This window comes from Struthio camelus, chromosome 4 (genome assembly GCF_040807025.1).
Source record: "Struthio camelus isolate bStrCam1 chromosome 4, bStrCam1.hap1, whole genome shotgun sequence".
NCBI lineage: Eukaryota > Metazoa > Chordata > Aves > Struthioniformes > Struthionidae > Struthio > Struthio camelus.
In genome coordinates, this window is record NC_090945.1 from 40881185 (window position 1) to 40906397 (window position 25213).

Genomic DNA, 25213 nt, shown 5'->3' on the forward strand with positions numbered 1-25213 from the left:
TGTTTAACTCACTTGCTTTTACAAGGAAACCCTTGTTGTAAGGCATTTTTCATTTACTGCGTTCATGTAGAAAAAGTTCTGTGTCATGCCCACCAGGAAAGTTTTGCAATGACATAACATCTGACAGTACAGAATTTCTCCTAGTCCTTTGGGCTTGGCAAGACAGGTACAGCAGTTGCAGCACTCCCTAAACATGTCTCAGTGCCCAGAGACATCCAAACACAAAACTTTCACTTGGCTTCAAGCCCCTGAGGTGTTATGTACCTCTAATAGATCCATTTTCATCTGGCTTCTTCTGGCACCTAAGAAGCTTAAACATGCTTCTCTGGCAGGGTACAAGGTTCTTGGTGACAAGACTCCAAAACAGAAAAATACGACAGTCAAATGAAGTTCTAGATGTTATTTAATTAGATTGAATGTTCTTATTTGATTTGCTAAATTTCCCAGTCATCTGCAGCTTTGATGGCTGACAAATTTGGCACCTCCTTTTTCCCTTGGGGTCTTTCCATTTCCCTTCGATACTTTCCCGTCACAATTTACAGAGAACTTCTCTGTCTGTCATGTTGTGACAGTTTTTAGGCTGTTACAATATTTTACAAATCATACATCAAAAGAAACACTTGCTGTTTATCCACCTTACACAAGTCACATCCTCTAGCACACTTTTAGTTCTTGAGAAGGCCGCATGTGTCACCTGAACTGCACAGATGGAGATACGTCAAAGTGTTCTGTTTAAATCACCTCTCTTCCTTTTGACCCCATTGTATCACATGCTCTGCCATTAAAATGTGGGGTTTTGACAGCAAAGATGCTGTGAATCACTGACAGGAGTTTGTGGGGAAAAACGGAACAAGCTAGACCCCAGATCTTCTACAACAAAAGCATAAGGAAAATAATAATAAGATCTCTCTCTCTTACAAAAGGGGATGATATTTTTAGTGAGATGCTGGATTCAGCAAGAAAAGCTGTCTAAGGAAGACGGGGAAGGCATCTAACCTGATGAGGCTGACCAAATCCAGAAGTAACAAAAAAAGTGACTTCAAATCTCAGGAAACTGTGTTCAAATTTTGTTGATTTTCAGAAACTTGTGGCTCGCTAAGTGTGTTTCTAAATATAAAATAACTGAAATAAAGACGTTCTTGGCTTATATTTCTGTTCATCTGCTAAATTGCCCCTTGAAGAGGTCAGCTGAGAAGATTAGAGCATTCATAGGAAAGAAGGGAAACTGGATAGCTGGAACACTTGTTCAGGGACTGCATGGCTGGATAGCAACGTACTGTTTCCCAAACCTGGGGCCAACTTAAGGCAATGTGCTTGAAAAACAAAAATCTATTCAGATGAGGAAACACATGACACAGGAACTGGGCTTACGTCCAGGCAGACAGGACCAGATTGTGATGGGAAGTAACCATCTAGAAGGCAGCTCTGCTGGAGTATTGATCAGTATGTTGTCTAGATAAAGTTTTGATTTCACCCTCTTCTGCCTCACTTCATCAGTTCTAGGCTGAAGTTCACCTACTCTCTAACACTAAAGTCTACAATCAAAAGTGGTATACAGCACTTATATAATTTGCGTCATTTAGATGTTAGAAATAGATGACTCTGGGACTCTAAAGGCCTCATAGTTGAAGAAGACAGTAGATTCCTGACCTGTGATGAGAAGAAATACAGATTGAAGTTGAGGAGCCTGAATGCATGCTCCACACCCACAGCAGTTCAGTTGGCAGCTTTGCTTGTTTTACCCCTCTCAAGCTAAAGCAAGGAGTTTTACATTTCATTTCTAGAAAAAGTAACCAGCTTTCAGGTCACTGAGTTGGCAGCCTGGAAAAGCTATGATAACACCAGGCACTTGCTTCACGTCCGAACTTTTAGTCGTTAGTTATACACTCCCTTACAAACCTGCAGTGGACAAAAAACAAAAATGAAAAACAAATTGCCATTACAATGAAGAATTGGCTTCAAATAGTTTCATTTGTAATATAGTAGCTGTCACAGAGAATCTTGCTGTCAAAGAGCAACCACCTTCCTCCTTCAATATTGACAATAAAAGGGTTGAGGTTATATATTCAAAGGATATAATTTGCAGAGAATATTGAAGGAAAATTTCTGTACTTGAAGTAGACTTGAAGTTGGATCTGAATTCTGATTTCAGCATACTTGGATATAGGACTTTGTTCTGTCTATGAAAAGTGCTTCACGACTTGGGAAATAAATCTTCAGGGCATTATTTCTCTCTGACACAACTTGTTTCATAAGATGAGAGACAAGAAAGTGCCCGCCTTGCATTATACTTTGTTACTGGGCTTCAACTCCCTCTTTCCCAGACAGAACGTATCTCTAGGGATAATTTTAATTCATGTTGGCTGAATTTGATTCTTCCAAAAAAAGACCCGAATTTTCTTTCAAAATATAGCCTAAGCAATCTCTGGGGTTACAATTTCAATTAATGACTGGCTCTCCCCACTCCTGTGTACCTATAGAGCTGTGAATCTGATTTGGGAATCTGCTGTTTCTGAGCAGAAGTGAAATAGAAATGACATCTTAGAAAGTTGGCTTGTAATAAAATACTTCAGTTGTCACAACAAGGCATTCTGTTCTAATAATATTTCCAAATGTATTACAAAGCCAAAGAACTCAGAGCAAAAATCTGGGAAAAAATCAAACCTCATAATTGTTTCTTTTAAAATCAGGTGATGTATAAAGGAGTTAATGCTACCTTTCTTATTTAAAGTTATGTTTAAATCTAGGCATGTATTGTATGTTACACAATACAAATACTAATAAACATTTGCAAAATATTTAAGGATTCTTACTTTTGTGCAAGTTTGTGCTAAGAGAATCAGACTTTGTCCTAGTTATAAAGCAACTTCAGATAAGGGTAGCCTACTTGCATCTTATTACTTTCCAAAATAGCACACAGGAAAAAAAAAAAAACTTAAAAGAAAAAGGATCAAATAGGCAAAGGGAATCTCTTTCCTGGAAAATTATTTCAGATGCAGACAGAACATTAAGCAGCATAAAGCACAAAGAAAGCTTACCTGGATTTTAGAATTTCCATTTCTTCTCCCACTCCAACAATTTTATCTGTCATGGGTCTAAAAAAAAAGAAGAAATCCTAGGAAAAACGTGATGAAAACCAGAACTTTAGAAATGATAACTGCACATAAGAACTACATGAAAGCTAAAGGTCTAAAACTATCTCAAACTGCACTGAACACTTACCTGCTCCTGACAGGATTTGTCCCCTTGTGCTAGTTTTACTTCAAGAAGGCCGTAAGAGTAGCCAAAACTGAAGTGATCGGTAGTATTTTTAAAAATAAAAAACCTAAATCAGTGTGAGTCTGGAAGAACCCTGTACCTTGTACCTGGAAGGGCCTCAGCACACTTTGGCAGTACCCAGCACCATCTGCAACCCTGAGTAGGCACCTACTTATCGCTACCACGGAAAGGAAGAGGTTCCTTGGAATAAGATTCGCTGTGGAGAGCAAACCTACCTTCACAGGAGCCACCTCAGCTACATAAAATGCAGACAGAGGAAATGCAGTTTAACCCCCACTTCTCCCAAGGATTTATACACTGAATCTGAGTAGGGTTATGAAATAACTCAAGAGTTAAAGTGCCTGAGCTGAAGCAGACCAGCCCTTTCAAAGCACTGCACTACCAAACTCGCCTTCCACACAGACATGTATGGCTGGGACCTCTCGTAGGAGCACAGCCCTTCAGTCTGGTTCCAAGCTCAGAACCATTCCCACCAGTGCATGGGCACCTCCTCGCAGAGCAGGAGCTGAGAAGACCACTGTGACCATTGCTGGAGGGCAGCGCTGAGGGGGTTTGTCAGAAAGGAAGCGATTGCCCCAGCAGACACGATGCTGCCGCCTCTCAGCACCGCTGCCCCCTTTGTGGGGAGAGACTGAATACCCACAATTGGCCTTGGGCACCACAGGCTGTGAGAGGCTGTGCGGCCCTCGGGCCAGCACCCAAGAGGGCACAGGCTGCCGGGCAACACCATAGGCTATGGGCAACGACTGCCGTGTGGCTCTGGGGCTGCTGGACTGGCTGTTCATAGATGTGTTTGTGGGACCCTGCCAAGGAAGCAGCTTCCTGGTGGTTCCTCCTCTGCGCTAATTGTTTCCCTGCATTCAACACCACCTGCACATTTTGCTTCTTTGTCTCTCACCCAGTGTGTCTGAATTAGATGAGCCAAACTCTGTCCTTTGTTATACTAGGATAAAACAAAGGAGCTCCGGAGAAGATAAGAAGTTACTCCAGGTGGTATTTGAGGGTTAATAGAGTAAAATTTGCTTCTGTGCCTGCAGCTACTGCCACTCAGCTGCTTGAGTAATAAAGCCTTAAACGTTTAAGTGATGGATGTTAGTGCGTGCCAGCTGCAAACCAACAGAGCAGGCTGTAAACACATTTTACTTGTTTCTCTTTTTGTTTTTTAATGTGCTCTTTCTCTCAACTGAGATCCTCTTGGCTTTCCAGCATTGTATCACACTGACAAGAACAGGCCCTGCTAGTCAGGGTACAGAGGTACAGCCTAATATGAGTCATGATGTACAGCAAGTGTTAGTCATCAGGCTTATCGTTCAGCTGTGGTTAGTACCCAGACTGCAGCATTTCAATCACTGCAAATTTCCTCCGCTATTCCTTCAGCTGGAACAAGCCATTCTTTTGTGTTTGTAGGTTCTTTTCATTGAGGCTGATTGTGTGCTAACACCTCTATATTTATATATCTTTTAGTAATGATGGTAAAAGAAATGTGTTTCTAAAACAGTTATGCCTGAAGCTGAAGCTTTCACAATTGTATAAGTGATTTGCTTTGGAGATTCAGGTGTCTATTTCCTCATAGGACAAGATTTTTACATCCACCTAAGAACATCGGCTGTCAAAGCTACCTTGGCAAAGTCTGTTTTCCATCCTATATTTGATGGGGTTGTATTCCATAGATCAGATTGATTTCTGTGCACGTAAAATGCTTCATTGTAAAAAACACATTGGGCACACTTAAACTAGGAACATGGGAAAACTTCCCTGTTTTGGAATTCAGGTGTGCACTTAGACAACCTCCCCAACATACAGTCATTCAGACCAAGACTTGAGTGCTGTTGTTCTCCTCCACGTATTCTAGTTTTCTTTGTCAGGGAACCCATGAATTGCGCTGTGGCCCTGAGGGCCCCAATAGGCCTTAATTGCCCTGAACAGCCTCACCTGGGACCTCCACCCACACACCCTCTGTCCATAGGCCGGGGAAACCATTTAAGCTCAAGCCTACAGCTATGCTGTAGGTGTACTTGCTTCCAGTCCTGCTTTCTAGCTGGCTCTCAGACCTGGGATGTTGGTGGCTTGTCTCTTGGCTGGACATTGGACCCATGCTGCAGCTCTGGCTTCATCTTCTGCTGCTCCTGGATGTGGTTCATCCCCTTCCCTTATCTTGGACTACTAGAACCTGTAACCAACCTCTGGCTCTACCTGCTGGGCCCAGACCCTGGGGGACACTGCTCTGTCAGTGAGGGCTTGATCTGCTTGGGGTCCCTTGGCTCCCTGCCCCTTAGAGAGCAGCTGGCCCTTGCTGTGCCCTGACAAAGAGGATGCTTCAGGATGATCTGGACAGCCTATGAGGTACTGTGAGTAAGTTTGCTTTGTAGTTGTATCACTGTCCAGGCTCATCAAGCCTCTAAAGTGAGCTGTGTGAAGTTGGAGAGCCTTATCTTTCTGGGTAGCTGCATAGTTAAACAGGGAGTTCTCTAGAGTGTCCCAGGGCAGGTTTAGGTCCTGCTGAAATAATGACAGCAAGCTACAAATATGACAGCTCAGTCTCATTAAGCTGGCCCAAATGAATGCCTATTCCTTAACAATAAATCTAGGTTTTATCTTAATAGCCTTCTCCATAGATACATCTTCCTGCTCTATGTATGTTTCCTGTGGCCTATCTTTCAACAGCTGACTTCAAAAATTGAAAGCATAGTTAAGTCAGTCAACAAATTAAAACTACCATATAATTCTAACAGCTTTGCTTCCTATTATCTGTGTTTTCTAGAACTCAAGTGCTTGTGGTAGGATGGATTAGCTGAGTGCTGAGGTGCTTCCTGCTTAACCATTCTCTAACTGGGATCCTGAGTTACCACACAAGTTAAGATTCATTTTAATACATCATGTGTGATATTTCTGATTTCCCCTTCTTGCATCTGCTCTTGAAGCTTTTCAGATTTCTCTGCTCTGGAAACTTCCAACTATCTGTAAATAACGCTGGTAACCTAGCAACATTGAATGCATTTCCCTTGTTGAATAGCACTGGGCATAATCAAATCAGGTTGTTATGTTATCTGCAGCATTATCGCTGTGAGTTGGAGACAATTACATGTATTTGATATCCATTGCCATCATTTTGAATTGGAAACTTTTTCAGATTCTTTAGAAGCTCTCTATATCCACAAAGTGAAACACAAATATTTGCCTAACAGCAAAAAAGCCAGAACCAGCAATAGACAAAATGCAGTCAAATGGAATGTTTGATTAATTTGGCCAGCCAATGAGACTAACCAAAATAAAAAATAAAAATGGAAGACATTAGCTCTGTAGAGCATTTACATTCATTGCCATAGAAGCCCAGACAACTTGGAGCTACCTCCAATATCCAATATACACAGAAATGCTTTGTGCCACACAGACATGGCATTATTCTCATAAAACAAGAAATTAAACTGTGGCTTAAAAATTGACTGAACATCTACAGGTAAAGTCCATAGTGTGGTCCTAATCCTTAGGATTGCCTTGCTCTAAAGGGAAAACTTGGTGTCAAACTTACATTTACTACAGCATGCTTCAGGGGTGGGAGCAGAAGCAAGGCACAGCTTTGTCCCTACCCTGTCATGCCTCCATTATGTGAGGAGGAGTAGCAGCAGCAGCTCTGAAGGGTACATCTCATACTTGCTTTACACCCTGCAGCTTTAGGTTATTCCTCCTAGAATGAATGAGGGTTGTTGGTGGTGCAGGGGCCAAAGTCAAACAAATTAGAGCACAAAGTTTCTTATTTTTATAGCAAAATGATGTCAGAATAGTTCTTCATCTTTCTAATGGTCTCTATAGACTTACCATCTTGAAGATTTTTTTTGTATGCAAGTAGAACTACATTTTCCAGCTGCTATGTTTCTCTACTTCAGAACACGGAACTTTGTTCTGCATTTTTTAATTGACCTTTTTAGTCTAAACAAGTTTGGGCAATGAATGAGTGATTCCAGCATAATATTATCACAAGACAGTTTGTGATTCCAAGCACAAAAATAGCTCTGGCTTTTTTCTCCCTCTTTCCCCCTCCCATCACTAATTAGCACAGAGATGAGTAGATAGCAAGAAATCTGTTTTTTTAAGCTTGAGTACATTTCTTTTATTGGCTAAGAGAAAGATATCTAATCCTAAATTAATAAAAAATCAAGTGGGTGAATTGGAAAATAACCCCTTGTAGGATGAGATTCAAAATACCAGAATGAATTCTCTATTTGGAAGCTTTGCTTATATAACTCTGTGCAGTTCTAAAATACAAAAATTATTTCACACTGTAAATATTACTGAATCAAGGCAACTAGTTTGCTTTTTTACATTCAGCTTTCCCTAACTAGCTTATATTGATGAAACCTGGCACAGAATCTGATTTACAGTTGCAGCAAGAACTTGGTTTTGTCTTTGCCTCAAGCGTAAAATATATTTAACTCTGCTTTCTTAACTTGGTACACAGCCCAGTGGATGGGACTGAAGAGCATAGACATGTAAGACAAATGCATTTATCCCCTGATACCTACTTCCAGGTTCTGGGACCTAACACTGTCTGCCATAAGTAATTGTATTTGCCATCCTTTGATCTCACAAGATGATGTAAAGCTTCCTGCTCAGTAAAATCACTGCTTGCTACTCTAAGATAGAGACTTAAGAATTAAGGATGTGCATCCCCTGGGATATTTCCAACCTAAAAAGTAAAATCTCATCTTGCTACTTTGGATAAAATCAGAGTCTGAAGGTCTTTAGGCTGAAAATCTAGGTGATATCTCTGCCTGCTCTTCCTGGTAGCATTGCAGAAACCTGTTCTGCACTGTGGTCCTGCTCCTCTCCCAGCGGGCTCCTCTTGCTGTCAGCTATCTCATCACTAAAAACTGAGAGCAGTTACTAGGGGCTAAAGGAACCAGAGGAAGATTCTGGTCTTGAAAACCTATAGCAAGGGGAGAGAAAGACAAAGATGAAGCCTAGGCAGAAGTCTCTTGACATGTAGCTAGAGAGGAATTGTGAATGAAAGGGGAGATGCAGGATGGGAGACTGCAGCAAGCAGAAAGATGGGAAAAACCTCCTCAGCAAAATGAAGTGACAGCTCAAGTTAACGTAAAAGGAATAAGATATAACAAGAGTTAAAGAACAGTAGAATGGAAAGCAACAGAATAGCCATGTATTAAAATGCTTGAGTGGAAGATAATTGAGGACTGGAGTTGAAAGGTGTAAATGCTTTGAGTGGGAGGAAAAGAAAGTAAAGAGCTGTTCTTGATGCATGTTCTGACTTTGCAAAAAGGTGGGAATGCAATCGCACCTGCTATGTTGTTGCTAACTTGTTTGAGATTCACAGGAAAGATTTCTTAATCATCTTAAAACCCTTAAAATCATCCCAGTCCCCATTTTCACTACAGAGGATTTTTCAGTTTCTTTGCTTGTTTCTGAAACAGTCATCATCCTCTCCTTCCTTTAACTGCAGAGGGATGGTGAGTTTCTCATAAAGAACCAAAATATTGGTTGGAGGGAGAAAATGTGCTGTGGCACCTGATTTCCCCCTCTGTAAAACATAACTAAAAGAATGACCTCAATTAGGTTTTTACTTGAACTGAGACTAAATAACATGCTGAAAATAGAAAACTGAGACCCATCCCTTGCCTCTCTCTGTTACGGGCAGGCAGAATTAGCTATCTTTTGTTCACTAAAATCTCAAACATACCATAATACATTAAATTCATGCATCCAGGGAAAATGAAAAATTTGACAAGGAAAAATTGAGTGCATATCTGACTACAGAGCCATCCTACATTCAGGTTTGCTGAGACTTTCTCAAGGCTATATAAAGCTTTAACACTCCAGCTGAAGGGGGACTGAGCAGCACAATAATGAATTATCACTGCTCTGCCATCTTCTGATCCTTCATAGCCCCTTCTCGTTCCCTCAAACATTTGTTATTTTCTGGAATGTCCTTTAGAAGTGTGTTGCTTTTCCAGTGCTGCAGTGCCCTCCAGTGCTCAGAGAAAATGCTTGGGCTGCCATTATCAGGAAGACAGACACCATTTTATAGCCTGTAATAAGACTGAACTCTAAGGTATTTCAGATCAAAGGCTTTTGTTTGGTTTCTGAAGCCCTTAAAAAAAAAAAACACCACTAGCTATATCTAGCTATTTCTGTGATACCCACTGTCACAGTGGTCCAGCTGAAGGAACTACCTTCAGGAAGTCTCCTAGTTAGAAACCTACCCCAGAAGCTACAGGACACTGGTCAGGGTCTCTGCATCCACCTGCATCACAGCTGCAAATAATTAAGGTGGTGGTTCTGTCCTCCCTAACAAGTGTGAATGCCCTGGTAACTGGGGCCCTGCAGCAGCTGCAGGGCCAGGACCTTCTGCTGGAATTTCTTCTCCAGGACACCTCTCTTAATGCCTGAAATACTTTCCACTATAAACAAGCTGACTGAGGTGAATATTTATCACTTCAGTGAGTCATATCCCAAAAGACAGTGGTTAAAATGCTTTTCTAATAGAAGTACTAACAGTAGCATTATACACTGTACTTCAGGATATTTGTTCAGAATAGTAATTTTTAAGAAAAATTGAGATTACAGGTGACCTTAATGAAAAATCCTGATTAAGAAGCTGAGTGAGAAAGGCAGAGTTTGTTTCCTTTCTGCATGTTACATTCTTGTTGCTATGTGTTTCTAGTGCTGAAGATTAACAAATTCTGCCTAAAAAGCATAGAGGCTGCCTAAGCACAAGTGAGAAAGAACCTTTAAGTCAAGAGCCCCTCAAAAGACATGGATAGATTCAAAGAGCTGAGGATGGGTTTTTTTAACAGAACTTAAAAGAATTCAATTTAAGCTCTTATCAAATTTTAATAAGAGCTGCTTGCAAAAGGCAGGATATTCTGATAATTTATGTTCAACACAGACACATTTCAACGCTCTGTATTTTTTTCAGTCAAGAAGTCATCTTTTCAGAAGTTGCCTTGTAAGCTCAAGGTTATAAGTAGTCCAGATAAAGAGCAATGTCCCTTCCACATCTTTCATCTTCTTGAATGTGAGGTACCTGACCTGGCCCCACAAAGCTGATGAACTTCTAGTCAGTTTAACCACTTGCAAATCAAACATGCAGCATTTTTCTAAGTGAGAAGATCCTTCAAGGTGAAGAGGAGGAGAGGAGGAAGGAAAGAAAAGTATATACAATGAAATGATTGTGTGGAAGAAAGATGTCAAAAATGAAAATACCTGTACTCATAAGAGATACAGAAGGGTTGAGGGAGCCTGTCAAATGCCTTATATTTTGAAGCTATTTTCAGTCTTCCTCTAACTTTTGTATTTGCAATAGTATTTTGTAATTGTCTTACTGAGTAAAGTAATAGCGTAGTCTTAAAGGGAAAGATTTAAAAAGACTTTTCTCTCTGCAAATGATGTACCATGGAGATTGAAAGCAAAATTGTGAAGTTGGGTGTTGATAACCATTGGAAGTAGATTTTGGAATGGACAAAGACTGTACTTTTCCCAGCACTTTAAGTGTCTCTCCTAGGAAGAAGTAAGTGTTCTCAAGGCCCTTTTTTCTGCAGTTTCTGTATACAGTAGAGCAGAAATGCTAACAAAGGGTCATGTTGGTGTTCCTAGCTGGTTAGTAGCAGATGCTTGAGAGTTGTAAGGGGCTATATTTAGCTAGTAGTATGCTAGACAGGCTCTCTTGTGCTTCATTTTTGTTGTATGTAAATTAAAAAATAAAACTGTAGAAACTGAGCTCTAACAGGAGCACCCGGGTTAGCCTGCTTTCTTCAAAATATTATCCTATCCTGTAAGCGTGTCCTCAGTGTTTGTGGTGGGCACCTATACCCCAGGGTTGGGTATTGTGATTCTATGTACTGACACATCTGTAGACTGAATTCATGGGAAGCTTGCAGGACAAATTACTTTGCCCTGGATAGAGTTTTGAAGAACTAGAACTCATGCAACTTTGTTTGTATCTGCTCTGCAAACAGGATTCCTGACTGAGTTAAAGCACAGCCTGCTCTGACCCAAAGCTCCAGTGATAAGCTTAAATTGAGAGCACTCTATGCCCTGGGATGAAGCTTTGCGTCAGGCTTTGAATCTTTGGATGAGGCACAACTAAAAGCTGGACAAAACTCCATGGGAAAGACTGCACCCAAAATGTTATTCCAGACCTTTCAAATGATCTTGAATAGAAGCAAAATTGTGCTTACAAAAGCACAATAAAGATATGCTTGTTTGATCAGTAACATGGTATAAAATTCCCCAGGTAAACAGAGTTGGCCTAGTGTTAATTGTTCTTGAGATTAAACTGGCAAACTAAGACATTTCCCAAGGCTATAGAAGGCAAATCTTCAAAAGTATACATGAAACATGTGCAAGCCTTAGAACTGCTTGTAAAATGGAAATTAGGCTACAGCTATATCTGTGGATAAGTTTTTGGTAGTTAACCATCTTAACAAAACCACAAAAGGTAATAAACAAATTGTTAGCTGAGCATTTGGAGAAGATAAAGTATATAGAACTTTCCTCCATTAAAAGACAACTTATCATTTTCAAATGACAGCAAATGAATATGACTTGTGGTTTTGCATGTCATTACTCTAAAATGGCTTTGACTTGCAAAAACAAAATCTGCAATATGAACAATTAGTCTCTGATTTTAAACCTCTACTAACATGCTCTAAGACATCAAGTTGCACTAATAAGGTAATACTGATCACTGGATTTATGAGAAATTACTGCCCTAAATACATCACTCTAGACCCATTGTTTTCACAGCTTTGATCAGTTTCTTCCAAGACATGATTATGAGTACACACCCTATATACATCACACCACCAAGAAAATCTGCTTTAGAGCATCCTTCACTGATGCCTGGCCTCTGGAGAGCTACCCTGAATGGAAGTAGTAGCATACTGTAACAGCCCTCCAGTGATCATGTGGTTTCTGCTATTTTGTGTTGGGACAGTTCAGGACAATTATTTTCCTGTTGCAAACATTTTCAAGTACTTTATGTCCCTAGAAGCACTTTGAAGGGTCAATGCTGATTTCTTATGGTTATAGTAATCACAGGCATAGCCTGGCTATCAAAGAGCTGCAGATAAGATTCTTGTGCTCATTTCATAACAATTTAGACTGAGATTATTTTAGTGACCCATAATCCCATATTAAATCACTTTATTAGGTACCAAGAATACTTTACAGAAAGTTTCTTGGCCCAAATATCTTAGTGTCAGACTGATATGAGTGGCATGTGCATTGTTATGGTACACTTAAAGACAGTCTTCAGATTAGAGTTAACAGAACTGCCATAGCGAAGGTCTTTTACATAAAAAGCCTCAAGATCCTGGTAGGATTTAGGAATTCTAACTTTAAATTTTGAAAAGCCAAATTATAAATTGTAGCCTTAGCTCCTGGTCTTGCATTGTAGCAGAAAAACTGTTACAGCTTTTCTGTAACTAAAGAAAATTAGCATACTATGTATGCTCTTGTGTAATTACACTTGATCAAGGATAGTCAAATACTCCTTAAAAATATGGTTAGCTATTTTCTAATCTCAAAATTTTTGTACTATTTCACTAAGCAACTCTATTCTGTCCCTTTAAGTAGGGACCTGACACTAATATTTGTCCTTTGGTTAAAATGTTTTATTTTCTATGTATTTGACTGTTTTTACTCTCCAAAAATAGCATTTGATACCTGTTCAGAAAAGACTTAACAGTTGCCAAAAACTGAACTTGCTACACGTAAGTGTCAGGTATGTTCTCTCCTCTTAAAGCTCTATGATGTGACTGGGGGGCATGTGTTCATTTAACAGGCCAAAACCATGCACAACAGTCCAGAGTGGCAGAGACGAAGCCACGTTTTTCCCTGCAGCTGCTGCCCTTAGTTCTTTTTCCCTCAGGTCCAGCATTGCACTGGGCAGGAGAGCTGAAACAGGAGTGCTCTGTGCCATCTTTCCCTGCAACAGGAAGGAAAACTGTTGCTTCATTGCACAGCAGTAAATAAGGAGAATGAACAAGGTAAAAATGAATGGCAAAGGGTGGAAGATTTGGAAGTGCATGAGGGAAAACTGAAAGCCTTTGGAAGGGGAAGTTAGGAGAAGGGGCCAGAAAGGGAAGGGGATTTGATAGCACACCTTTTGCCCAAAATGCTGAACATGCCTCTGCTGGAGGATGCAGCGGCATATGTTGGCTTTGCATGTGCTAGCCTCAGGATCAGCAGAACTGAGAAGCATGTGCAACCCACTTGAATTCAGCCAATATTCTCCTCAGTTGCCTTGAGTGCTATAGAAGTACATGTCATGATATGTAGATTTTAATACTTCAGACTCCTTGCTTGACAGTCTCCTGTATCACATTTCATGTAGAGATGGATGCATCCCTGACTGATGCTAGTAAGTGCTTTGACAGTGGCCTATTAATTTTTATTGCTATGTATTTCTCCCAAATCAGTATAATTTGGAAAGTAAATATTTCTGCAGGTTAGTGTCTGGAGGGATGTACTCTCAAATGGTGAAACTAAAGAAAGGAAGCTTACAAATGTGTTGTCAATTGTCTTGCACCTGTTTGGTCAGACTTTAAGCTTTTAGGAAATGGGTAAAGTTACTGACATTGCATAGTTTGCAGATTATTAGTGCTCTTCAGATGATATATTCTCTGCAGGCTGAATGCCAGTTGTACCTCAAGTTTTATTATCAAATTAATAATCAGCATTGGTGAACTTGAACCCTTAAGTGTTTTGTGACATGAGTCTCACTTCAGTTTAAGTGATAGGCAGCGTTTGGGGGTGTTTGCTGTTTGCATGTCCCTAAATCTTGGGATGCTAGCAAATGATACAGCTGTATTAAAAATAAAATTGAACCATACATTCTAAAGTCTTTGTAGTCTACACTGAATGGTATTTCTTGTAACTGCACTGAAACAACCTGAAACTCAGCGAGGCCCTGTATTTACCACTTTCAGGGGAACCTACATCCTGATACAGCAACAAGCGAGCCCCTGAATTTATGTAAACATTTAGTTTGCCTGCTTCTGCAATGTCAGCAGCAGAATAGTGCACTGCTGTGTCCAAAGTAATTTGTCAATTAAGAGGGCCTTTTTTTTCAAGGTAGGAAACAAAAACGAAGGCACAAGAGGGCAGCAAACATCTTAAAACTGAGTTCTGTCTGTGATCTAACCCAAATCTGGCAGATGTAGATCATTTTCCAGCTGTGAAGTGCCTCTTGGAGCTGCTTGCATGGTTCAGCTGTTGACAGACTATCTTGCCAAAAAGCTGTATTTTCTCAGGCTGCTGAAATACCGTTCAGAATCAGATGCTGATACAGCTTTCTAGATCAAAATAAGAAATCACTGTTCTAGCTCTCTCCTCCCTGTAAACACACATGCTGATACTTAGTTTTGTATTATTTAGTTTTGTGTTAATTATGATATAATTGAGAAGAACTTAACTCAGATGTTATCTTTGAACAGACTTAGCACAAGTTACCACATCTCTTCAAAGCTAACTGCCCTACATAATTTTAATAGTATAATTATATTCCGTGTCAGTTCACACTGTTCAGTATCACATTTGTTTAGTGCTCCACTTTCCCTGCTGAGGTAGCTTTAGTCACCCTCTGAGTAAACAAGTGCGTTAGTCACCTGGCAAGGTATTATTCTTCATTGTAGTTTTCCTGATCAAGATGATGGCTACTGCTATATTGAAATACTTATTTCCAGTTAACAAATTCTTCTCAAGCTACTGAACAGGGAGTTAACCATAGACTTCCTACAGATTCTGGGAAGCCAGATGTTTCCTAAAGATTTGTATTTCCTTCACTAGGAAAAATGGATAATATAGGTTTTTTATGCCCCTTTGTAAAGCATTCTTTCACTCAACTGATTCATTAGACAAATCTTTCAAGGGCTATTTTTGTATATGTGCAGCCGAAAGTAAGGTCATACAAGAAGTAGGACTGAATGTTCCCAGACCTTGAAATGTTTGAAAACTTTCTATTTGCTTGCTTCATTAGGACAGATTTTGTGCATTAGTGTACAAGCAGATGCTGAAGTAGCACTGAAAGATCAGGCAAATTTTGTTCCACAGGAAGCTTTTAAATCTGTGTATATCTGCTTTAAACTTGGGGAACACAGACCTTTTGCATACTGATCAAGGTGTATGTATGAAAGCAGTTCAGGCCCAACTTGCCCTGGTGGGTGAATCCAGAGAAATGCCAATTTTTGTTAGGTTTGTGAACCTGGGTGGTTCTTCTCAGAGTTGTACATTGAATGTCTACTTTCCAGGCAAATAAACTCTAGCTTAGTTATAAAGTCTGAAGAAAGTGCAGGCCTACAAAATGAGGAAAGGCTGTACAGCAAGAGTAGCAGCTGGCTCAAGAGGTTAGGTGTGAACCTAGTAGCTCTGCATGAACGTTATCCATGTCTGACAACTGAGACTTCAGCTGTTCATTGTTCAGCTCAATTAATAGTCAGAAGCATGTGTCAAGATTTATAAATCACAATGGGCACGCTTGTTTCTGCTTTTCACAAAATTAAAGATTTACAAAGTGCTCGGTTACCTGTAAAATGACACAGTAATTACAGGAAAATAGCAGAGGATTAAACAAAGGCCTTCACTATCAGAAGACTTCACACAATAACGGTAATTACTTATTTCTCTTTTGCATCATATAATCCTCAAGTACAGAGTAAATGGAGTATAATTGCTATAAATTTCTGATAAAGCAACTTCTGAAATGGCCAAGAACTTGGAAATAAGAACAGCCCTCACCTTTCACAACATGTTACTACAACTTCTCCCATTCAGTTTTGTTTACCAAATTTCATTTCTAAGCTTCTGATGATGGATTTTTCATAGGTCTTTAGTCTACTCTTTAGAACTGCTCCCTTATAGTCTAAGCCTTGCTTCCTTCCAGTTTTTTGACCTACTACTGCTCTAACTCACAGGAATCATTTCTCATCACTTTCCTATATTCCTCACTGGAATCCTTTCCATCTCCAAAATCTTCCCTTTGCTCTGTAAAGGGGAACAATGCATGCAAAGAGGGAAGGTTTAAGAAATCTAGCTAAATTATTTTTTGTTCTAGTAAAATGACTGCAAAGGCGTTAACCTCCAAAGAAGTAAGACCATGCTTAACCATAAGACCTTCTCTTACAAGGAGCATAGTGTTAAACATTTAACAAATCCTTGAACTTCAGGGTCTAAATGTAGAGGCAAATCAATATAATACAACTGTTCAGCCCTTTTTCTAAGAGGCCATTTCTGGAATTGCTGTGCTGGAAGAGTTACTACTCAGCAGCAAATATTTGAAAAAAAAAAATAGTTTTATCAGATCATGCACTTAGGGGTGTTTTGTATTATAGCATAAACACTTATGAAATAACACCTATTAGCAGACTGTGTGCTTTCTTATTACTGCAACTCTGTGCTATGCAGTTTGTACTAATACAGCAGCAGTACATATTTTATCAGGAGGTGATCAAGTCATTGTTAGGTTTAAATGTGTAACTATTTACATAAATTAAGAAATAACTCTTGACATTGCTTGTTTGTTATTCTTGACCAATAAGAATGAACTTTAGGATCTGTAACAGGAAGAATCCTCTTTGTGCTCAGTGTTACCAACCACAGATGTTTATTTCTCCTTCCTAGAACCCTGATATGAAAAAAAACAACCTTGATTTTATCTGAAAATGTCCAATCTTGTTTTTGAGCAGTAGTGAAAGGTTGGAAACTATCTGCCATGATAAGCTCATTTGCTTGCAAGGAAGCACAGATTTGGGAACAAACAGCATTCCAGTCTTTTCCCCAGTGGGCATTATGCCATTGTACTTGCAGACATTGTCTTCACAAAGTGCAAGAGGGCCTGAAACAGCTAAGAAATGCATTGCTTAATTATATGTTTTCTACTAAAAAGTAACTGTTTACTCCTATTCTAAAATAGAAAAGGAGACAAGCTGGGGCTTACAGCTAACGTATTCTTCTTTGTGTTCTACTGACTTGACATGGAAAGCCAAAACTTATCATTCTGACGCAGTTAATATGTGTATAACTTGTTCTTGCTGAACTATTTTAATATTGATAAAATAGGTCTTTTAAGCAAGGAATTTTGTAGATGATTCATTCCAATGCTGGTTAGAGTTTAACCTTTCAATATGAACATGAAAACTGAAAGTTTTAAATTCTTTTATGAATTATTTCTTAGCACAAATTTTAGAGATTTGCACTTCAGCACTCCCTACTTTTACACCAGCTTTTTAAATCCTCTTGAGTTGAGAAAATGAATAGCAGATGTTTGTCTTGCTTTTCTGTCTCTTAAGGTAACTGTCTTATTGGTCTGGTACATTTGTAGATTTGAAAGGTTTCACTTAGTTTTTAAATCCAGCTTTCTTAAACAATTTTTATAAAAAGTGATTTCTGCTTGGAGTACCCTTTTCTTCATTTTTATTATCCACTAAAAACATAGTTTAAATCCATACAAGTATTTTGACAATCCATTTTATTCTTGCACGAAACAGTTCTTCAATTAAAAAGTGAAATCCATTGTTCTATAATTTTCAGCAAGCAGTGGAGAATGTTGATCTGATTTAAGAACTACTTTAACCCGGATCTAATTCAGACTGATTCTCAGCAGTGAATTAATTCTCTCCTCCTGTCCAGTCTGCTGTTCTCTGCTTTTCTACTTCAGAAATAAATTTCAGTTTAAGATAGATACTTCTTATTTTAGTCCCCTCACATTGCAATCTTGATCGCAAAGAGATATGTTTGAGATAAAGTTGAAGGATGAACAAAAACCCCTAAGGGCTCTTAGACAATTTCCATAACACTGTTGCTTGTGCCAGCTTTAGTATTATCATCACCATCTTCCAAGACATAAATGCCTACATCAGAAAGAAATTATGTTCTTAAGTGCCCATGAAACTTGAAGGTCTTTGATTGGTGCTGGCTGGGTACAGCCTAGTAATGCTCCTCCAAAGAATCAAAACGGTAGTTTTGACTTGTATGTTACACAACTTGTTCCCAGGGCAGCTGTAAGAACTGATCCAATAAAAGAGCTTCTAACTACATGTTGGAGAACTGAGGCCATCTGTTTTTTTCTGACTCAAGAAAGGATGATTTGTAAACTGCTTTTGCCTTTGACCATAACATTCCTATGGGTCACATCCCATTGCATTAAAGCTCAACTTTTTTATCTACGTATTCTGAATGGTAAATCAGCAGTACAATGCATGATATTATAAATGTGCATACACAAGTACAAAACTTTAGTGAGTATCCAATGCTTTTCAAATTGGACTGTGTACTGGCTATTGGGAAAGATTAAAGCAGCAGCAGGAAGTCCTGTTACCTTCTCCACTCTGAAATACACACAGACAGAATATTTCACTGATGAGTTTTAATTCATTTCTTAATTACTATATCAGAGTCCCTGCACATTTTCCTTTGTATCTGCATTTAAATGTGGATGCAAGTAGTGAATTCTTTCAAGCTTTGCCAAGAGCAAAACAAGAATAGAGGAAAGCTCACAGAATCCCATGGTCAAAGTTTGTTTTCAGTGCCCTGCTCTACACAGCAATCGGAGTGGTTGCCTGCTCAAGGGAAAAGGTGACACTGGCGCACACTTTGATTGTCAATGCTATTTTGAACTTCACTCTAGTGTGACTCTCAATCATAGCAGAGCTTCCTTAGGAGGGATGTGAGTGATGAATGTGATGTTTCCTTAAGCTTTATAGTCTCCTCAGTATCACAGTTCAAACTCTTTCTGTATGCGTTAAGAACATAACTGTTGCTGTCGGAGAAGCTACTATTAAAGATGGGTTTTTTAGCCCATAGACTTAATTCTATAAGCCCAGCTCTTATGATGACACTTTTTTTTTAAGGTTACTGTTTGGGTGAGTGTTTTTGCTCCAGATTCAGACTTCTCTTTGTTATATAAAAACTGATTCACATCCCTACCTAGAAGCTGGGAAATGAAAAAAATGTAATTTAATTCATGCTACTTTAGTTTCACACAGTAGTTTTCAGATTAGGTCCTCAGTGCAGATAGGAAAAGCAGTTATGACTTTGCACAAGTTATCTAAGTGACAATTACTAAAAATTTCTTTCAATATTCATAAGAAATTTAATCCTTTTCAGTAATACTCATGTTAGCCCCCAATCCTGCTTTTTGGTACTCAAATCCAGCTGAAAAATGTGGTTAACCAAATCAAAGGATGTTGTCCAATCAAAGATGTCAATCCATTTTTCAAACGAAAAATATTTTGATTTCTAAGTCTAGTCCAACTTCTGTTCCCAATAAAAAATGCTTGGGTAAATGAGCTCATAGGACCTGAAAGCAGGACTGTTCTGTAACTGAAATAAATCTTTTACTCTGGTAATATGTACACTCATTAACAAGGATAAATTTAAAGTAACACAATTTTTAATTCAAAATGGCTTGCCTGAAATTTTTGAATTCGATCAATTCGAATTCTTGCCTATGCTAGCAAGCAACACATTAAAGCAAATGCAATTGACTGAAAATTTCCTTCCTCTCCTCAGAGGAAACTAAATGCCTGAATTACCGTAGGAAATACAAATGAAATTAATCTGACTGTAAAAACCATACTACTCCAGAAAATCTCTTCAGATGGCTGTTCAGTGCCTATTCAATACTTTTGGTACTGTCTATATCCTGTATGAAGAGTAAAGAACAGAAACATCTGTCAAACTGCCAACTCAGTCTAAGAAAATCCATGTTTAGTTTGTAAGTTGCTTTCAGTATCTTAAGGTTTACGTGATGCTTGTCACTCTGCTGCCCACTACTGAGTATAATGAAGGCTTAAAAGGTCACCCCCATACCAGTATATCTTTTTTAGAAGGATATTCTGCTTTTCCACAAGTAAATTAATATTTCCAGATTTGTCTTCAGTCATCCATTCACAGCAAATGAGTAAGTTATGTGACAGTAACTGTCACTGAGTGACTAAACATAATCTCGTGATCTAGCAAAACTAAATGTTCTCTCTCTCATGCAGGCACAAAGGGGTTACATCAGCTGGTGGAGCTTAGGTCCAAATGCTGTGTGCTGTTATGGGTGTGCCCCACCCTGGGAATCAGCTGATTTAAAAAAAGAAAAAAAAGGCAAGCTGTTGACAACCATCTAAATTTGTTTCTCCTGGAGGCAGGGTCACATGCTCTGCTTAGCAAGGCTTGTGTGCTGAGCATACAATAAGAATAAGTTATTGATCCATTAATTTTTAATATTTCAACTAGTAGGAATACTGTTGCTCTAACTAGATGGCTGTAGACAATAAGGCTACTGATGTCGCTGAAGAATCGAGGAAAGGCTACCTGTAGGTGAAGAGAAGCGATGCTGGTGTCAGATCTCACCTTGATGTAAAATATTCTCATTCTTTATCTCATTTCTCTTTACCTTCCTTCCCACTCTTGGCATAGTTCTTCCTAGAGCGGGACTCTATCCTTTTTCCCTTTTTCCAAGCAATTGCTTAGTTGGATTCCTTGGGCAAGTAGCTTATCCACTGAAATACAAGCACTTCAAATTCCAGGATTCACCACTGTCATGGTTTTTCCGGGGCCTCAGGAAAGCAGAGTAGTCAGGGAGGGCCACAGCAGCTTATTTGCCTGGGGAGAGGCTCATTTTGTCCCTGCAAACACCAGGGACAGATCCACGGCAGTGCTCAGGCTGTCTCAGCTCCCCTCCACAGAGGTGCCTTAGCAGGCTTCTGAGGAGGCCTCTAAGTGCTATTGCAGTACGATCAGTGAGTGTTAGAACTATCCTATGTTTGCTAACAGTTTATGTGCAGGTTAAGAACATACTTAAATCTCTGTGGAATTTAAGCCTATTATCATTTGTTTCTCAGGCAGTTTTTTGACCTGATAAAATAGTATTACAAAAGCTTTGTAAAGACACTAAAGCAATAAACCATCTTCAAAGACAGATGAGCTTTTAAGATGTAATTCATAACGAAGGATTATTTTTCCTAATGGATTTTCATTACCTATCTGCCAAGATTAGTTAATACTATAGGTTCCTAATTCAATGTTCAATAGTTCCTGCTCTTAAGCCTTTTCTTCTCTGGTCAATCCCTCAATATGACTTTCTAGTAGTTAAAAGATGCTTTACATCCAATAAAGAAGATGGCTGCTCAGCAACTTGGACTCTTGCTGAGCCTGACAATATTATGTGAAGGAAATTTCTTGAAGTTCATATGTGCTAGCTACAGAAGGGAAAAAGCTTATATTAAAATAGTCCTGTCATGAGCATCTAAAAATAATTTTGACTTCTGAACAAAAGACACCACTCCCCTGGAGTAAAATCTTAAGCAATTGTGCGTTGGGTATGACAGTGGAGGGGACATGGGAGTAAATAAAGCCAATTCAATCTCAAATTAAATTTCCACTCTTTCTTTCATGGGTGGCTATTTTTGAAGTCTGAACTGCTTTCAGAATGTTTCCCCAGTGTCTCCTAAGTGAACGGTAATCAAGTAGTCGTGAAATAGAAAAGCCAAGGCTTCACTTTTTTGTGTTTATATACTTGGCCCTGATTTTAGTGTCAATATTAACATCAGAGTACGCTTCCTGCCTTTCTGAGTCTTGCCAGCCGTGCAAGAGCGGGAAGTGCTATAATGGTGTTCAGAATTCGGATAGTAGCTAGTCTACCTTAAGTGATCCCAATTCATTTACCGGCTAATAGGATATGTTTCAAAAATTCCTTGAAAGATATAGTTAATTACAGGTTTCATAACACTATCTTACTGATAACTTTCCAGACAAATCTATTGCTCTAAAACTGCTATATGATCATATAATATTGTTTTGCAAGTAACACTACTTCCATGAAAGTCCTGGCTACACACAGACCAGACATTGGACACTTGCCTTTCTTCTGCCTGCTTCCCTGATAGATTGCTGAGGAATCGAACTCGCCGTCGTCTTATGGAAATAAGTGATAAAACTTTCCTCCATCTATTTTTCAAATGTTTCAGAACATAAATATGATTAACTGCTCTTTGACTCCATTATAAGGAACCACACGACTTTATTAATGTTAATAGTAATCTGTGTATTCTTATGTTCAAAGTCCAGAAACCATTATGTCTATTATCAGAACATTAAAAACTAGTTAGACCTCTCCAAATGTTAACTGTTTGCACTGGAATGATTCCTACTGTAAAGCTGTAATGGAAAGAAGTCTACAAATGCACTCAATATCTGTATTAAAATCAGTTTAATCAAATAGTCCCTTCATTCTGAAACTCTTGGAAAAAAGTTGAAAGTTCTTCTTTCGTAACCTATCATAACTATTCTGAAGTCTTATTGCTGTATTATTCAGCATGGACAATGCAAGATGGAATACATCATCAACATGGACAGACACTCATTTTCATTTTTTGTAAATCTGCAAAGCAGTGTCCAAGAGATGACATCTGAGAGTTTCAACAATGTGTTTGTATTACTCTTCCTACATTTTTTCCACATATTCCTACGGCAACTCCACTAATGTCTTCAGAATAAGATCATTCCTTGCTCAACCAAAACAGTTCCTTTTCAGGAAACTGACTGAAACATTTTGAAAAATCTGTGATTTAAGACATGAATGTTCACAAAGCAAAATGTCTTTGTCAGCCAATGTTGCTTTCTTCAGCTGAAAGATAAGCTAATATGTTATTGGCAATACATAAATCACAATCTTCCAGTAGGTATCAAGTTAGTTATGGAATCTTGGGAAATACAAGCACATAATTTATTGTCATATCAAGAGGAATTACCTATAGATTACATTGGTATACTTTGCTTCTTCAGAAGCTGCCTTGTCATTTTCTGTATTCTCATATTTCTTTAAAAATAATGCTTTAAAGAAGTTTTGTTTTTAAAGCTGTTCTAAAATAGTTTCCAATATCTATTTCTTTTGAATGGTGTTTTGTGCTGACAGTTTACAGTGAGCAACTAAACTTCCACATGAATCACAGTAATATCAGTAGCAATTATTGTAGTCTTCATTCATCTGTGAAAAGTCAATTCAGTCTTTATCTGGAACACATCTAGCTTCCTGTCAAAGATTGTATTTGGACTGGTTGATGTCATATTCACTCATGCAGAGCTGAACACCTCCAACAAAAATACATAAATACTCATTTTCAACACCAAATTCACTATGTATATCTATTGCCTTTTCAGACCAGATTTCCGGATGCTGTCTTGTAACAATATTTAGTTCATGATAGATATGGTATAAAAATCACCTTTAGTTATTGACAGATACTGAGAAAGTTCACTGCATACTTAGGTAAACCAAAGATACTTGAGAAGTGTGTTTCAGTGCTGTTTGGTGATGTTTTGATTCATGTCTGAAAAATCATAGTATTATTTACTTTTAAAGTTTTGACATCCCAGTAAGCTAGTAGAGTCAAGAATGTAGGACTTGTGTTGGAACAACAAGGTAGTTTAGGGAAGTAAAGCAGTTTGTAGTCTGCTCAGATTCACGTGCTTGGGTGTGTGTCTGGGAGAGCTGGGGGCTGATGGGATCTTGCTCGGTATTTCCCAGTCCCAACTCCCTTTGCTCTGTACCGAGAGTCTCCAATCTTTAAAGACAGTGCTGACACTGCACATGGGGGCAATATGTACCCCAGGTTGGCTGGCTTGTTTTAGTGGAAGAATAGGAAAGGAGAAGATTTAAATATGTCAAATTTCTCCTATTTCCTCCTCTGCTATTCTTCTCACATCCTGGCCTAAGCTGTCACAAGAGTCTGAGGCTTTGCTTCTACAAGCCTCTCAGCAACCAAGGTTGCATAAAGTGTACATTACATCAAGGTCTCTTGGGACTGGAGGTCTGCACAGCATATGAACTGCTGAGCCTGGATAAATGCTTCCAGGTAATGCCTCTACCTGGAAGCTTCTGGGCTATGCCCAAAAATGCTGGGATTGTTACCATATCTCAAAGCCTACCCTGTACACTGTATTTCCAGAGCTGTTGTAATAAAACAGGCCAATATCTCTATGGGGCAAGAATTTGCTGTTTATCCAGCCATACTGACTTTCCCAGAAACTTTAATCTTTGTATGTCACTTCCTTAACAGAGTTACAGATCAAAGAACAGAGGTCAATGTGTTTTCAGAGGCCAGTTTCAAGCAAGAAGTCATATCCGGGATTTCTATTTCATATAGGTAAGTCAGTGCAATCTTAGGATAAACATAATTTGTTACAAGGTACAGTTAGTGTTTGTGAATCCTATGCCAGGTTGTGATTTAAGCAAAAGCTGTGCTGCTCAGCAACGTTTTGATGATGATGTCCCTCAGTTATGGGACAAGTGAATGAAATACAATCCTTTTTGAAGGAGGCAATTTATTGAATAAATTGAAAAAGCAGGGGGAAGGAAACTCTCATTTTTTGTACACGTTTACTTTCACAAAGTAATGTGAGAAGGCTAGCAATGCTGCACATGGCTACAACTCAAGAAGTCTCTATAGTGCTGATGGTAGTCTATATACCACCTGGTGTCCTGCATAAAGGCCAGACTGATTTCACAGGCCACGATTTGTGCTCCAAAATGGCTCAAAGCACAAGCAGAAATGAAATGTTCTATCCCCACTGTGGCCCTGATCAAGGCTTGCTGAAGTGGCCCTTGACCAAGGCTCTTTCCATCAGCCTCGCCAGGCTTTCCAGCAAGTCTTCCTGGAACGCTGTATGGTAGCACCTAATATTCATTGCAGAGGACTGATTTAATTCCCTTCATCCTGATCACGCTGGTTGCAGAACCCTAGAAATTGCTGCTATTCAGTGTGATGGTGCTGCTACGGCAAAATTTTCTTTGTCACCCACATCATGTGCAATAGTGCTTATATACCACAGTAAGATAGAACTGGATTTCAGGAACAGCTAGTGATTACCCTTCAATTTCAGTATGGCTGAGTGCCATCTGCTTCACAGCTAGCTCCTGGGAAGGAGAGCA

General features: G+C 39.0%; 1 long non-coding RNA gene across 1 annotated transcript in view; it reads left to right on the top strand.

Annotated features, from left to right (window-relative positions):
• LOC138067188 (uncharacterized) overlaps positions 1 to 24426 on the top strand; it is a 55163-nt gene extending 30737 nt beyond the window's left edge. The window contains exon 3 of the long non-coding RNA XR_011141006.1: positions 24342 to 24426. This is a non-coding gene — a long non-coding RNA (uncharacterized lncRNA). The remainder of the gene's footprint in view (positions 1 to 24341) is intronic.
• The last annotated feature ends 787 nt before the right edge of the window (positions 24427 to 25213 follow it).